Source organism: Pogoniulus pusillus, chromosome 1 (genome assembly GCF_015220805.1).
Source record: "Pogoniulus pusillus isolate bPogPus1 chromosome 1, bPogPus1.pri, whole genome shotgun sequence".
Classification (NCBI taxonomy): Eukaryota; Metazoa; Chordata; class Aves; order Piciformes; family Lybiidae; genus Pogoniulus; species Pogoniulus pusillus.
In genome coordinates this window covers 3605650-3618207 of record NC_087264.1, presented here as the reverse complement: position 1 = coordinate 3618207, position 12558 = coordinate 3605650, and the positions used below count along the sequence as shown (strand labels likewise).

Genomic DNA, 12558 nt, shown 5'->3' with positions numbered 1-12558 from the left:
AACAACAAGAGGCTGGCATGATACCTGCCTTAACCATGCCCTCTTGATTTGCTTTCCACTCTACCAGCTCTGAGCAGAAGCATGTGGGCTGGGGACACCAAGCAATCCTCATCTGGGTGGCAGCTAAAGAGGCTGCAGCAAATGCTCCATCGCATCAAGTGGAAAACAGAACTGGGGAGACCTGTCTGAGCGAAGACACAGAGATGAGAGCAGAACTGGCACATGCACACAAGTCTTACTTGTCACCATCTGGCACTCCTGCCACAAGATCAGGCTCCCTCTCACCACTGGCTGACACAGTTAAACAGGGATTCCTCCTGGGAAAGATCAGACTTGGAAAACCTGAAGAAAAAATCCCAAGCAATGCCAAGCACAAATGCAGGCTGGGCAGTGAGTGGCAGGAGAGCAGCCCTCAAGAGAGGGACCTGGGGGTGCTGCTGGAGGAGAAGCTCAAGAGGAGCCAGCAGTGTGCACTTGCAGCCCAGAAAGCCAAGCAGAGCCTGGGCTGCAGCAGCAGCAGTGTGGCCAGGAGGGCCAGGGAGGTGATTCTCCCTCTCTGCTCTGCTCTACTGAGACCCCACCTGGAGTACTGCATCCAGCTCTGGAGCCCCCATTACAAGAAGGATGTGGAGATGCTGGAGAGTGTCCAGAGCAGGGCCAGGAGGATGCTCAGAGGGCTGCAGCAGCTCTGCTGTGAGCACAGACTGAAAGAGTTGGGGCTGTGCAGTCTGGAGCAGAGGAGGCTCCCAGGTGACCTTCTTGTGGCCTTCCAGGATCTGAAGGGGGCCTCTAAAAAAGCTGGGGAGGGACTTTTTAGGCTGTCAGGGAGTGCCAGGTCTAAGGGGAATGGAGCAAAGCTGGAGGTGGGGAGGTTCAGGCTGGAGGTGAGGAGGAAGTTGTTGAGCATGAGAGTGGTGAGAGCCTGGACTGGGTTGCCCAGGGAGGTGGTTGAGGCCCCATGGCTGGAGGTGTTTGAGGCCAGGCTGGCTGAGGCTGTGTGCAGCCTGCTCTAGGGTAGGGTGTCCCTGGGCATGGCAGGGGGGTTGGAGCTAGATGATCCTTGTGGTCCCTCCCAACGCTGACTGATTCTATGATTAAAAAAGAAATGTGATAGTTCCTTGCAGTGCAGGAGCACACAGAGAGCCTGTCACACTCAGTGGGCTCAACTGTGTCACTGGGGAGTGGGGCTGTCACCCCTCTGTGCTTGTGCTGATGATGCCAAGGTGCAGTGGTTCAGCAGGTGACTTCCCAGCCTTGCAAATGGATGGCATCTTGGTGCAACAAGCTCTCAGGATTACCCCACTGCACTTCAGGAGACAAACACAGCAGCCTGCACCATTCTGATGGGGCAAGAGCTTTATCTTTCATGAACAGGTTTCTTAAGGCACTAACCACAGCATATCTGAGAGGGCCACAGCACTGGGAAAGACTAGGTGGAAAGTGCTGGCACAATAACAAGGATTTGTCTCCTGCGTCTTGCTCACTGCCCAGAGGCCTTTCTCTGCCCTCTCCCATCCTACTCTGAAGCCAGAGCGAGATAAAAGATGGGGAGAGGATGGACCCAGCCCAAGAGCCACATCCAGGTCATAGGGTGCTGGCTGGATTGTGTCTGCTGAGACAACTGTTGTGGTCTACAACTCCCTGAAGGGAGGCTGTAGCCAGGTGGGGTTGGGCTCTTCTGCCAGGCAAGCAGCAACAGAACAAGGAGACACAGTCTCAAGCTGTGCCAGGGGAGGTCTAGGCTGGATGTGAGGAGGAAGTTGTTGTCAGAGAGAGTGATTGGCATTGGAATGGGCTGCCCAGGGAGGTGGTGGAGTCTCTGTGCCTGGAGGTGTTGAAGTCAAGCCTGGCTGAGGCACTTAGTGCCATGGTCTGGTTGCTTGGCCAGGACTGGGTGCTAGGTTGGGCTGGATGGTCTTGGAGGTCTCTTCCAACCTGCTTGATTCTGTGATTCCCCATCACTCCCTAGATCACAAGTCATTTCCAAGTGGGTGCACCAAGACTGTATGTGGCAGGGGCTTTGCCAGCTCCATGCACAAAGCCCAGATGATGAACACTGGCTTAACCAAAAAGCTCCAAAGCCATATTACACTCTCTTGTCTTTCCCAACCCCTCCCAGCAGCTTAACCAGACAACCTTGTAGCTAAAGTGACCAAACCTCCTATTTTGTCCTTGACCCCTAGGAAATACACTGGCTTCTCTTCTAGCCTCCAACTGCAGAGACCATCAGAAACCTGCAGCCCTTGGAGAGACCACGATGGCTGCAGTAAGCACTGTGAGAAATTTATGAGGGCAGCAAGCTCTTGGTTTCCTTGGTCACCCTCAGAGGATTTACAGCCCCATGCATTGAGAATGAACAAAGACTTGCTGTTCTTCATCAGAGACCTCATGATTCTGTCCGTGGGGAGGAGGCTACAAACACAGATAACCTTTGCAAGCAGAAATAGCCATCCCTGGATGTTAACATGAGAGAGAGAGAGATAGGCAAAAAGCAAAGCATCCACAGTGCTCTGGGAAATCTCAGCAGATGCAGTTGGGAGTTTGCATTATTTGGAAGGGTGGAGAAGAAAGGTTAGTCCTAGGGCAGCGGGAGGAGGAAAGGAGGTTGGTAGCAGAGTTTGTTCATCTCAGTTTGGCTTCTGGGCTGATTTTCTCTTGGATGTGATACAAGTGAAAGTTTCTTCTGCAGAGGATTCAAGTTCCTGTTTCTTATTCTATGTACAGAGCACATGGTGCCTTGAGGTCTGAACCCAGTAGACTTAGACTCCCATTTTGAATGAGCTGTGCTGTTTGACATATGAGGCACCTCGGGGCAGTTTTTGGAGTACAGGAGCTGATAAACTTTCAAAGGCTTTGCTGGAGCCTGTGCACTTTGCCCCTCTGTCTGTGCTGGGGCCGTGGTCTCTCCAGCATCAAGGAGAGCACTGCCAGCAATGCTTTCTAAAAGACTTTGCTGGAGCCCTGACCTGTGTGGTTTTCCCCTCTGCTTGTTATCCAATCTTAAAGGACTGGCATGAGACTTAGAATTACATAATCAGTCAGGTTGGAAGAGACCTCCAAGCTCATCCAGTCCAACCTAGCACCCAGCCCTAGCCAGTCAACCAGACCATGGCACTAAGTGCCCCAGCCAGGCTTGGCTTCAACACCTCCAGGCACAGAGACTCCACCACCTCCCTGGGCAGCCCATTCCAATGCCAATCACTCTCTCTGACAACAACTTCCTAACAACATCCAGCCTAGACCTCCCCTGCCACAACTTGAGACTGTGTCCCCTTGTTTTGTTCTGCTTGCCTGGGAGAAGAGCCCAACCCCACCTGGCTACAGCCTCCCTTCAGGTAGCTGCAGACTTGCACTCATCTGAAACACTGGCTTCTGCTAATGAATCTGACCATGAATCCCACACAGCTGTTTACTGTACCTTTTGTGCTGGAGTCATCAATGGAGGAGGAAGGAGAGAAAACAGTAATTACTATGCAGATTTCAAAGAGAAGTGCATCTGTGCCTTTGCTTTCTGCTTTAATTTGGTGACTTCTCCACAGGAATAAGTGGATTTTTTTTTCCCTTTAACCCTTTACATTAGCTGGGGAAGTATGAATTTGTGGTGATTCAAACTGCCACATGCATTTAGAAACTCCCATCTTCTCCTTAGCACAGGCTGTACTTACAGAATCATAGAATCTGCTAGGTTGGAAGAGACCTCCAACATCATCCAGGCCAACCTAGCACCCAGCCCTAGCCAGTCAACCAGACCATGGCACTAAGTGCCCCAGCCAGGCTTGGCTTCAACACCTCCAGCCACAGAGACTCCACCACCTCCCTGGGCAGCCCATTCAATGCCAATCACTCTCTCTGACAACAACTTCCTCCTAACATCCAGCCTAGACCTCCTCCAGCACAACTTGAAGCTGTGTCCCTTTCTTGCTGCTTGCCTGGCAGCAGAGCCCAACCCCACCTGGCTACAGCCTCCCTTCAGGGAGCTGCAGACAGCAATGAGCTCTGCCCTGAGCCTCCTCTTCTGCAGGCTGCACACCCCCAGCTCCCTCAGCTGCTGCTCACAAGGCTGTGCTCCAGGCCCCTCACCTCTAAGCCTCTTCTCCAAGCTAAAATGCAAGCAACTAAATGCTTTGTGCTTTGTTTGGTGGCATCTTCACAGGAAAAAAAAGTGGATTTTTTTCCCCCTAAACCCTTTATATTAGCTGGGGAAGTATGAATCTGTGGCAATACGAACTGCCACCTGCATTTAGAAACCCCCAGAACAGCAACACCTTTCCCTGATGCAGCATCTCAATAAAAGGCTTCCTGGAGGAATTTATCCACATAGGAGCAAATTCCCATTCTAATTAGAAAGGGAATCTCTGAGACAAGCGTTTCCACGAGGGCAACAAGAAAAGGCAGAGCTGACATGGCTAATGCATGGAGACAAAGACATGGAAATTAATTGGCTTTATTACTAGTCACAGCTGCAAAGATGGGTCGTTACTAAGTTTGTTTTACAGAAAGTGGCAGGATTTAATAGTCAGCCCTGTTAAGGTAATGAGCCAAAACTAATGGTCCCTTCTTGTTTAGAGAGGCCTCAGCTCAGTGGAGCACCTAAGCATGTGTGCAGCTCTCACCACGGTTTCCAAGGGATGCTTTGCATCTGCTAGAGTGCTTGTTGATGAGCAGGATGCTCACAGCTGCTTAAGGCTCGGGAGGGAGAGGAAGTGTTTTTCTCAATGGCAGGCAAAAATCAATGGGATGATCAGTTAGGATCATCCCATCTAATCACTGCTGTCCAGGGGAGAGGAAATTGCTTCCTGGAGGAAAATAAAAGCAAACCAAAACACAAAACAATGAGAAACTCAGAGTCATGAGGAGTTCCCCACTGTCTTGGAGTTCTTAGTGGGAAAACAACATAATCTCTCTTGTGCCATTGCCTCTGTCTCAGCTGTGCCCGGTGTGGAAGGTGTGAGTCCTGCCACCCCTCTATTGCACTTCCTCGTCTGCAAGAGCAGGGAGAGAATCATAGTCACTAGTCATGCCTCATCTGCTTGACTGGCTAGGGCTGGGTGATCATAGAATCATAGAATCAACCAGGTTGGAAGAGACCTCCAAGATCATCCAGTCCAACCTAGCACCCAGCCCTAACCAATCAACCAGACCATGGCACTAAGTGCCTCAGCCAGGCTTTGCTTGAAGACCCCCAGGGACGGTGCCTCCACCACCTCCCTGGGCAGCCCATTCCAATGCCAATCACTCTCTCTGTGAAGAACTTCTTCCTAACATCCAGCCTAGACCTACCCTGGCACAACTTGAGACTGTGTCCCCTTGTTCTATTGCTGGTTGCCTGGGAGAAGAGGCCACCCCCCACCTGGCTACAATGCCCCTTCAGGTAGTTGTAGACAGTAATAAGATCACCCCTGAGCCTCCTCTTCTCCAGGCTAAACAGGCCCAGCTCCCTCAGCCTCTCCTCATAGGATTTGTGCTCTAGGCCCCTCACCAGCTTTGTTGCCCTTCTCTGGACACCTTCCAGCACCTCAATATCTTTCTTGAATTAAGGAGCCCAGAACTGGACACAGCACTCAAGGTGTGGCCTGAGCAGTGCTGAGTACAGGGGCAGAATAACCTCCCTTGTCCTGCTGCCCACATTGCTCCTGATGCAGGCCAGGATGCCATTGGCTCGCTTGGACACTTGGGCACACTGCTGGCTCATCTTCAGCTAACTATCAGTACCCCCAGGTTTGGACTGGATGCTCTTGGAGGTCTCTTCCAACCTGCTTGACTCTATGATTCTCTCCCTGCTCTTGCAGACGAGGAAGTGCAACAGAGGGGTGGCAGGACTCGCACCCTCCACACCGGGCACAGCTGAGACCGAGGTAATGGCACAAAAGGAGTGCAATGAATTGCATTTCAATTACAAACCAAAGCTAAGCGAATCCAGCCTGCCTGCCAAGAGGTTTCCAGCTGGCCCAGGAAGGTGGCTTGATCCTGCAAGAAGGCAAGTCCCTGGGAAGGACTGGGGCCGAGTTCACCGCAGTAACCAAGCTGCAGAATGAGCATCATTCCTTTTTCCCCCTCTTCCCCTCTCCTAACTGCAGACTCTCATCTTCTCCCTATCACAGCAAAACACAATCTTTTTTCTGCTAGGCTAGTTTCCTACTATTTTATCCAGACAAATGTCCCAAAGGATCAGCTCCATTCCAAAAGAAAGCTACAGCTACCTTGTGATGGTTCCAGCAGGGACACCACTTAGATAGGAAGACAGGAGCACAGCTGCAGCTTGATACCAGCATAAATCACAACCTCTCTCCTGTTTTCCAGGCTGCATCATTTGAAAGGATGATGTAAAGGTGCCCAAAGGAGCTTTCAGAGACGTCTCCTGTACATGAAGAAAACAAAAAGGTGTTTGAGAAGAAAGCTGCCCATGGAAGTGGCAAGATGAGTGTTGTTTGCAAAGCACTTATCTCACCTCTTCTCCAGAGGGTTTGGAGGGTTTTGGTAACTTCCAGCCCAAACTGGAAGCCAATTTTCTGAGGCATAGACAGACTGCCTTAGGCTGGGAGGTGTTAGACCGACAACAAAAGGGAAAGGTGCAAAGAGGGGACAAATGGAAAGTCATTTAGCACATAATGAAGGTGCTCAGAACAAATACAATCAAAGCGGAGAAGGAAATGGAGAGAAATTCTTTCATCATCTATCCACCAGAGGTAGGTCCTGGCTAATAAACAGGAAACACTGTTGTACAGGAAAAAAATGGGCCTGGCTGAAAAGATGGGAAGGTGTTGGGAAGCTGACTGAAGTGGTAAGATTGTGGCTTTTAGGAAGGCTGAAGTGGGGACAAGATGAAGAACTGTTAAGAAATAGGATCATGAGCATTGAGGTGATTGGACTCAGCAGCAAATTAATCAGAAGGGTGAATCACAGAATTTCTTAGATTGCAAAAGACCTCCAAGCTCATCGAGTCATAGAATCATAGAATCACAGAATCAGCCAGGTTGGAAGAGACCTCCAAGATCATCCAGTCCAACCTAGCACCCAGCCCTATCCAATCAACCAGACCATGGCACTAAGTGCCTCAGCCAGGCTTTTCTTGAACACCCCCAGGGACGGTGCCTCCACCACCTCCCTGGGCAGCCCATTCCAATGCCAATCACTCTCTCTGGGAAGAACTTCTTCCTAACATCCAGCCTATACCTACCCTGGCACAACTTGAGACTGTGTCCCCTTGTTCTATTGCTGGTTGCCTGGGAGAAGAGGCCACCCCCCACCTGGCTACAATGTCCCTTCAGGTAGTTGTAGACAGTAATAAGATCACCCCTGAGCCTCCTCTTCTCCAGGCTAAACAGGCCCAGCTCCCTCAACCTCTCCTCATAGGATTTGTGTTCCAGGCCCCTCACCAGCTTTGTTGCCCTTCTCTGGACATGTTCCAGCACCTCAACATCCTTCTTGAATTGAGGAGCCCAGAACTGGACACAGTACTCAAGGGGTGGCCTGAGCAGTGCTGAGTACAGGGGCAGAAGAACCTCCCTTGTCCTACTGGCCACACTGTTCCTGATGCAGGCCAGGATGCCATTGGCTCTCTTGGCCACCTGGGCACACTGCAGAGTTTCACACTGACAAGTGCTTGACTAAACCAAAGCCCTCAGCACAACATCTAATCACTGTGAATCGCTGTGGTTGGAAAGGGCCACCAGGATCAGCCAGTCCGAAGTGAAGTGGTGACAAGGTGAAGGTAAGAAATAGGATCCTGAGCATTGAGGTGATTGGACTCAGTACTAAATTGGAAGGGTGAAGTAGGGACAAGATGAAGAACTGTTAAGAAACAGGATCCAGAGCATTGAGGTGATTGGACTCAGTAGTAAATTGGAAAGGTGAAGTGGAGACAAGATGAAGAACTATTAAGAAATAGGATCCTGAGCATTGAGGTGATTGGACTCAGTACTAAACTGGAAGGGTGAAGTGGGGACAAGATGAAGAACTATTAAGAAATAGGACCATGAGCACTGAGGTGATTGGACTCAGTAGTAAATTGGAAAGGTGAAGTGGAGACAAGATGAAGAACTATTAAGAAATAGGATCCTGAGCATTGAGGTGATTGGACTCAGTACTAAACTGGAAGGGTGAAGTGGGGACAAGATGAAGAACTATTAAGAAATAGGATCCTGAGCATTGAGGTGATTGGACTCAGTAGTAAACTGGAAGGGTGAAGTGGGGACAAGATGAAGAACTGTTAAGAAATAGGACCATGAGCATTGAGGTGATTGGACTCAGTACTAAACTGGAAGGGTGAAGTGGGGACAAGATGAAGAACTATTAAGAAATAGGATCCTGAGCATTGAGGTGATTGGACTCAGTACTAAACTGGAAGGGTGAAGTGGGGACAAGATGAAGAACTGTTAAGAAATAGGATCCTGAGCATTGAGGTGATTGGACTCAGTACTAAACTGGAAGGGTGAAGTGGGGACAAGATGAAGAACTGTTAAGAAATAGGATCATGAGCATTGAGGTGATTGGACTCAGCAGAAAATTAATTGGAGAACTGATGGCTCAATCATCTAAAATGAAAGCCACAAACCAGACCAACCAGTATCTGCAGTGGAGCACAATGTCAGATTTGCAAACCTTCACAGAGAGAGTGATTGGCATTGGAATGGGCTGTCCAGGGAGGTGGTGGAGGCACCGTCCCTGGAGGTGTTGAAGCCAAGCCTGGCTGAGGCACTTAGTGCCATGGTCTGGTTGATTGGCCAGGGCTGGGTGCTAGGTTGGACTGGATGATGTTGGAGGTCTCTTCCAACCTGCTTTATTCTATGATTCTATGATCTTGGAGGTCTCTTCCAACCTGGTTTATTTCTATGATTCTATGATCTGAACATCTCCCTGAGCAGCTGCCAAAGGCAAGGAGGGGAGGAAGGGCCAGATTGTCACAGGGAAACTTCAAATGGAGTGAATTCTGCAGGAAAGCTGCCTCCAGCGCTGAAACAGCCTCTGTGTTTGTAAAGATGGTGATGATTATATCCTGTCTCAAAAGAACTCACACATCCAACAGGGGAGAATTCTATCTGAGACTCTTTTTTTTCCCCTTGGCAGATACAGAGAGTTTGATCACAGGGCTGAAAACGCACAGCAGCGTAGGTAAGAAGTGATTGCCGCTTGAAAACAGTTGTGATGTGCAGACAGAATAAAATCAAACCCACTAAGATATTGCCCTGCTGCTCTCCCAGGCTGCTGTTCCAAACTGGAAAACAATCATGAGCCAAATCAGTTTAGAGAAAGAGTTGAAACAGTAAAAAAAAACCCAAACCACAAAGCCAACTGGAGAATATTGAAGAGATGTCGATATGGTGACCAAAAGCCACAACCTGACAGCCAAGAGATGATTAAAGTGGTGAAAACAACAACTCATTCTTCACTAAGAGAAGAATATAAACATCCTTTATGAAACAAATGGGGAACAGGACAGCAGAAGGCAGTGAATACTGCTCAGAAGGTAGGATCTGGCAGCCAGTCACTAGTGGTGTGCCTCAAGGATCAGTGCTGGGCACAGTTCTGTTCAGTAGCTTTATTGATGATCTGGAGCAGGGGATTGAGTCCAGCATCAGTAAGTTTGCAGATGACACCAAGCTAGGAGCAGGTATGGAGCTGTTGGAGGGTAGGAGAGCCCTGCAGAGGGACCTGGCCAGGCTGGATGGGTGGGCAGAGGCCAATGGGATGAGATTGAACAAGGCCAAGTGCAGGGTTCTGCACTTTGGCCACAACAACCCCAAGCAGTGCTACAGGCTGGGGACAGAGTGGCTGAGAGCAGCCAGGCAGAGAGGGCCCTGGGGGTGCTGGTAGATAGTAGGTTTAATGCGAGCCAGCAGTGTGCCCAGGTGGGCAGCAGAGCCAGTGGCATCCTGGGCTGGCTCAGGAGCAGTGTGGCCAGCAGGACAAGGGAGGTTCTTCTGCCCCTGTGCTCAGCACTGCTCAGGCCACCCCTTGAGTGCTGTGTCCAGTTCTGGGCTCTTCAATTCAAGAGAGATGTTGAGGTGCTGGAAGGTGTCCAGAGAAGGGCAGCAAGGCTGGTGAGGGGCCTGGAGCACAGCCCTGTGAGGAGAGGCTGAGGGAGCTGGGGGTGTGCAGGCTGCAGAAGAGGAGGCTCAGGGCAGAGCTCATTGCTGTCTACAACTCCCTGAAGGGAGCTATAGCCAGGTGGGGTTGATCTCTTCTGCCAGGCAAGCAGCAAGGGGACAAGGGGACAGAGTCTCAAGTTGTGGCAAGAGGAAGTTGTTGGCAGAGAGTGATTGGCATTGGAATGGGCTGCCCAGGGAGGTGGTGGAGTCACCACCCCCAGAAGTTTTGAAGCCAAGCCTGGCTGAGGCACTTAGTGCCATGGTCTGGTTGCTTGGCCAGGGCTGGGTGCTAGGTTGGACTGGATGATGTCAGAGGTCTCTCCCAACCTGGCTGATTCTATGATCTCTAGATCATCCAAATGAGGAGCAAAAGTGCACAAGAAGGATGAGACAGGCAAGAGAGTTAGGGCAATTGTAGCAGGTTTTTCTTGCAAGTACAGGGAAGGTTCTTGTTTTCCATGTGTGGGCAATAACTCACAGAAGAGGCATCAAGATACAGGCAACATTTTTGGTCTTTGAATCCAGGCAGATGCCAAGGCTACCTCAGATGGGGCTGATCACAGAATCATAGAATCATAGAATCAACCAGGTTGGAAGAGACCTCCAAGATCATCCAGTCCAACCTAGCACCCAGCCCTAACCAATCAACCAGACCATGGCACTGAGTGCCTCATCCAGTCTTTTCTTGAAGACCCCCAGGGACGGTGCCTCCACCACCTCCCTGGGCAGCCCATTCCAATGCCAATCACTCTCTCTGTGAAGAAATTCTTCCTAACATCCAGCCTATACCTACCCTGGCACAACTTGAGACTGTGTCCCCTTGTTCTATTGCTGGTTGCCTGGGAGAAGAGGCCACCCCCCACCTGGCTACAGCCTCCCTTCAGGTAGTTGTAGACAGTAATAAGATCACCCCTGAGCCTCCTCTTCTCCAGGCTAAACAGGCCCAGCTCCCTCAACCTCTCCTCATAGGATTTGTGCTCCAGGCCCCTCACCAGCTTTGTTGCCCTTCTCTGGACATGTTCCAGCACCTCAACATCTTTCTTGAATTGAGGGGCCCAGAACTGGACACAGTACTCATGATGTACTTTTCACTCCAGTTAGATTAATGAAGGCTATATTTTGCTGAACAGGTTTGTACACCCTGCAGCTGAGCAGAACTCTCTACACTGGGCTTTTACCCTGAAATTTCCCATTGCTGCTTTGCTGCCATAAGTAGTGCTGGGAGCTTCTGTGGAGAGGTATGGCCAAGAATATGTTAGGTAAGAATAGGTAATGCAACACCTAAGCCCTGGGAGTAGCCTTACGGTAAAGCTGTCCCATATCTTTTGTGGTAGATATGAGCTACCATTGCCAAACAGATCCTTCCTGTCCTCAGAAAGAGCAATGGAGCTTTCCTCCTGGCTTCTGCAGATGAAATCTTATGAGGAGCCCATGCTGTTGTTGCTGGATGCTTTGCTTGGAGCAGCGAGAAGCACCAGGGCTTTGGGTGGGACAGGAACTCGCTGACACTCCCCTGCTGCAGCTCCCAGGCTTGGGACTCACTGTGGGATGAAGTTTCTGCCTTTCCAGCTGGACACTCCCAAACCCACTTCATCTGGGTTTGTTAACAGAGATTATTTATTGCAAAGCCAGTTTAGAAACCCCATCTAAATAATCCTCTGATCTTTAGCAGAGCTGCAGCCCTCCAGGGAGCTCCCAAATCATCCTCAGAGTTGCCAGAAAGGCAGAGTTAGTCATTGGAACCTTTTGCTGCTGCAGACAGATCCAAAGCAAGGGTCAGCCCAGGGCAGCTCAATGAGCACATGGCCAGGTTTGCTTCCAGCACAGGGCACCACACTGCTCTCTGCTCCCCTGACTGAGCCCATGCTGACCACCCTCCCATGCAGCTTGGCAGATCCTCTTTTCAGGATGAGGGGGCTGATGCTTCATGGCACTGCAGCATGGAAATCAGCCTGTGTAAATATAACCTGTGGGCCACTGTTGGCTCAGCAGTCAATAGCTGAGCCACCCCACGTGCAGAGACATGTGCAGGTGGTACTGTCAACCTCCAGTGCCAAGAAAGAAGCAAATCTACAGAGTGGCACAGATCTGTGTCTTTGTGCAGCCCTGGTGAGACTTGGCTCACATCTCTGAACCATGTCCATACACACACCCACTTCCAGGTTCCCAGAAAACATCTTGTTACACCACTACCAAAACCCCCTCAATTATTAGCTATTAATGAAACCATTCTCCTGAGAGGTGGGAAGGAACAGGAGAACTGATGAGCCCAGCCCAGCTTACCAGAGCCAGAGATGAGGGCTGTGCAGTGCCAAGCAGTGATTGATGCAACATGAGCTGTCCTGTGCCAATAAACAGAAGAGACTTAGTCTGGTGAGAAAGGAGTCTAAATCACTGTATAGAATCATAGAGTCAGTCAGGGTTGGAAGGGACCACAAGGATCAGACAGTTCCAACCCCCCTGCCATGCC

The 12558-nt window shown here is 50.3% G+C and overlaps 1 long non-coding RNA gene across 1 annotated transcript; it reads right to left on the bottom strand.

The window, feature by feature from the left end:
• Positions 1-4428: 4428 nt before the first annotated feature.
• LOC135180354 (uncharacterized) lies at positions 4429-12459 on the bottom strand. Its single transcript, XR_010304409.1, has 3 exons — positions 12372-12459; positions 6201-6358; positions 4429-4796 (listed from the first exon to the last, which is right to left on the bottom strand). It is a non-coding gene; the product is annotated as an uncharacterized LOC135180354 (long non-coding RNA).
• Between the last annotated feature and the right edge of the window lie 99 nt (positions 12460-12558).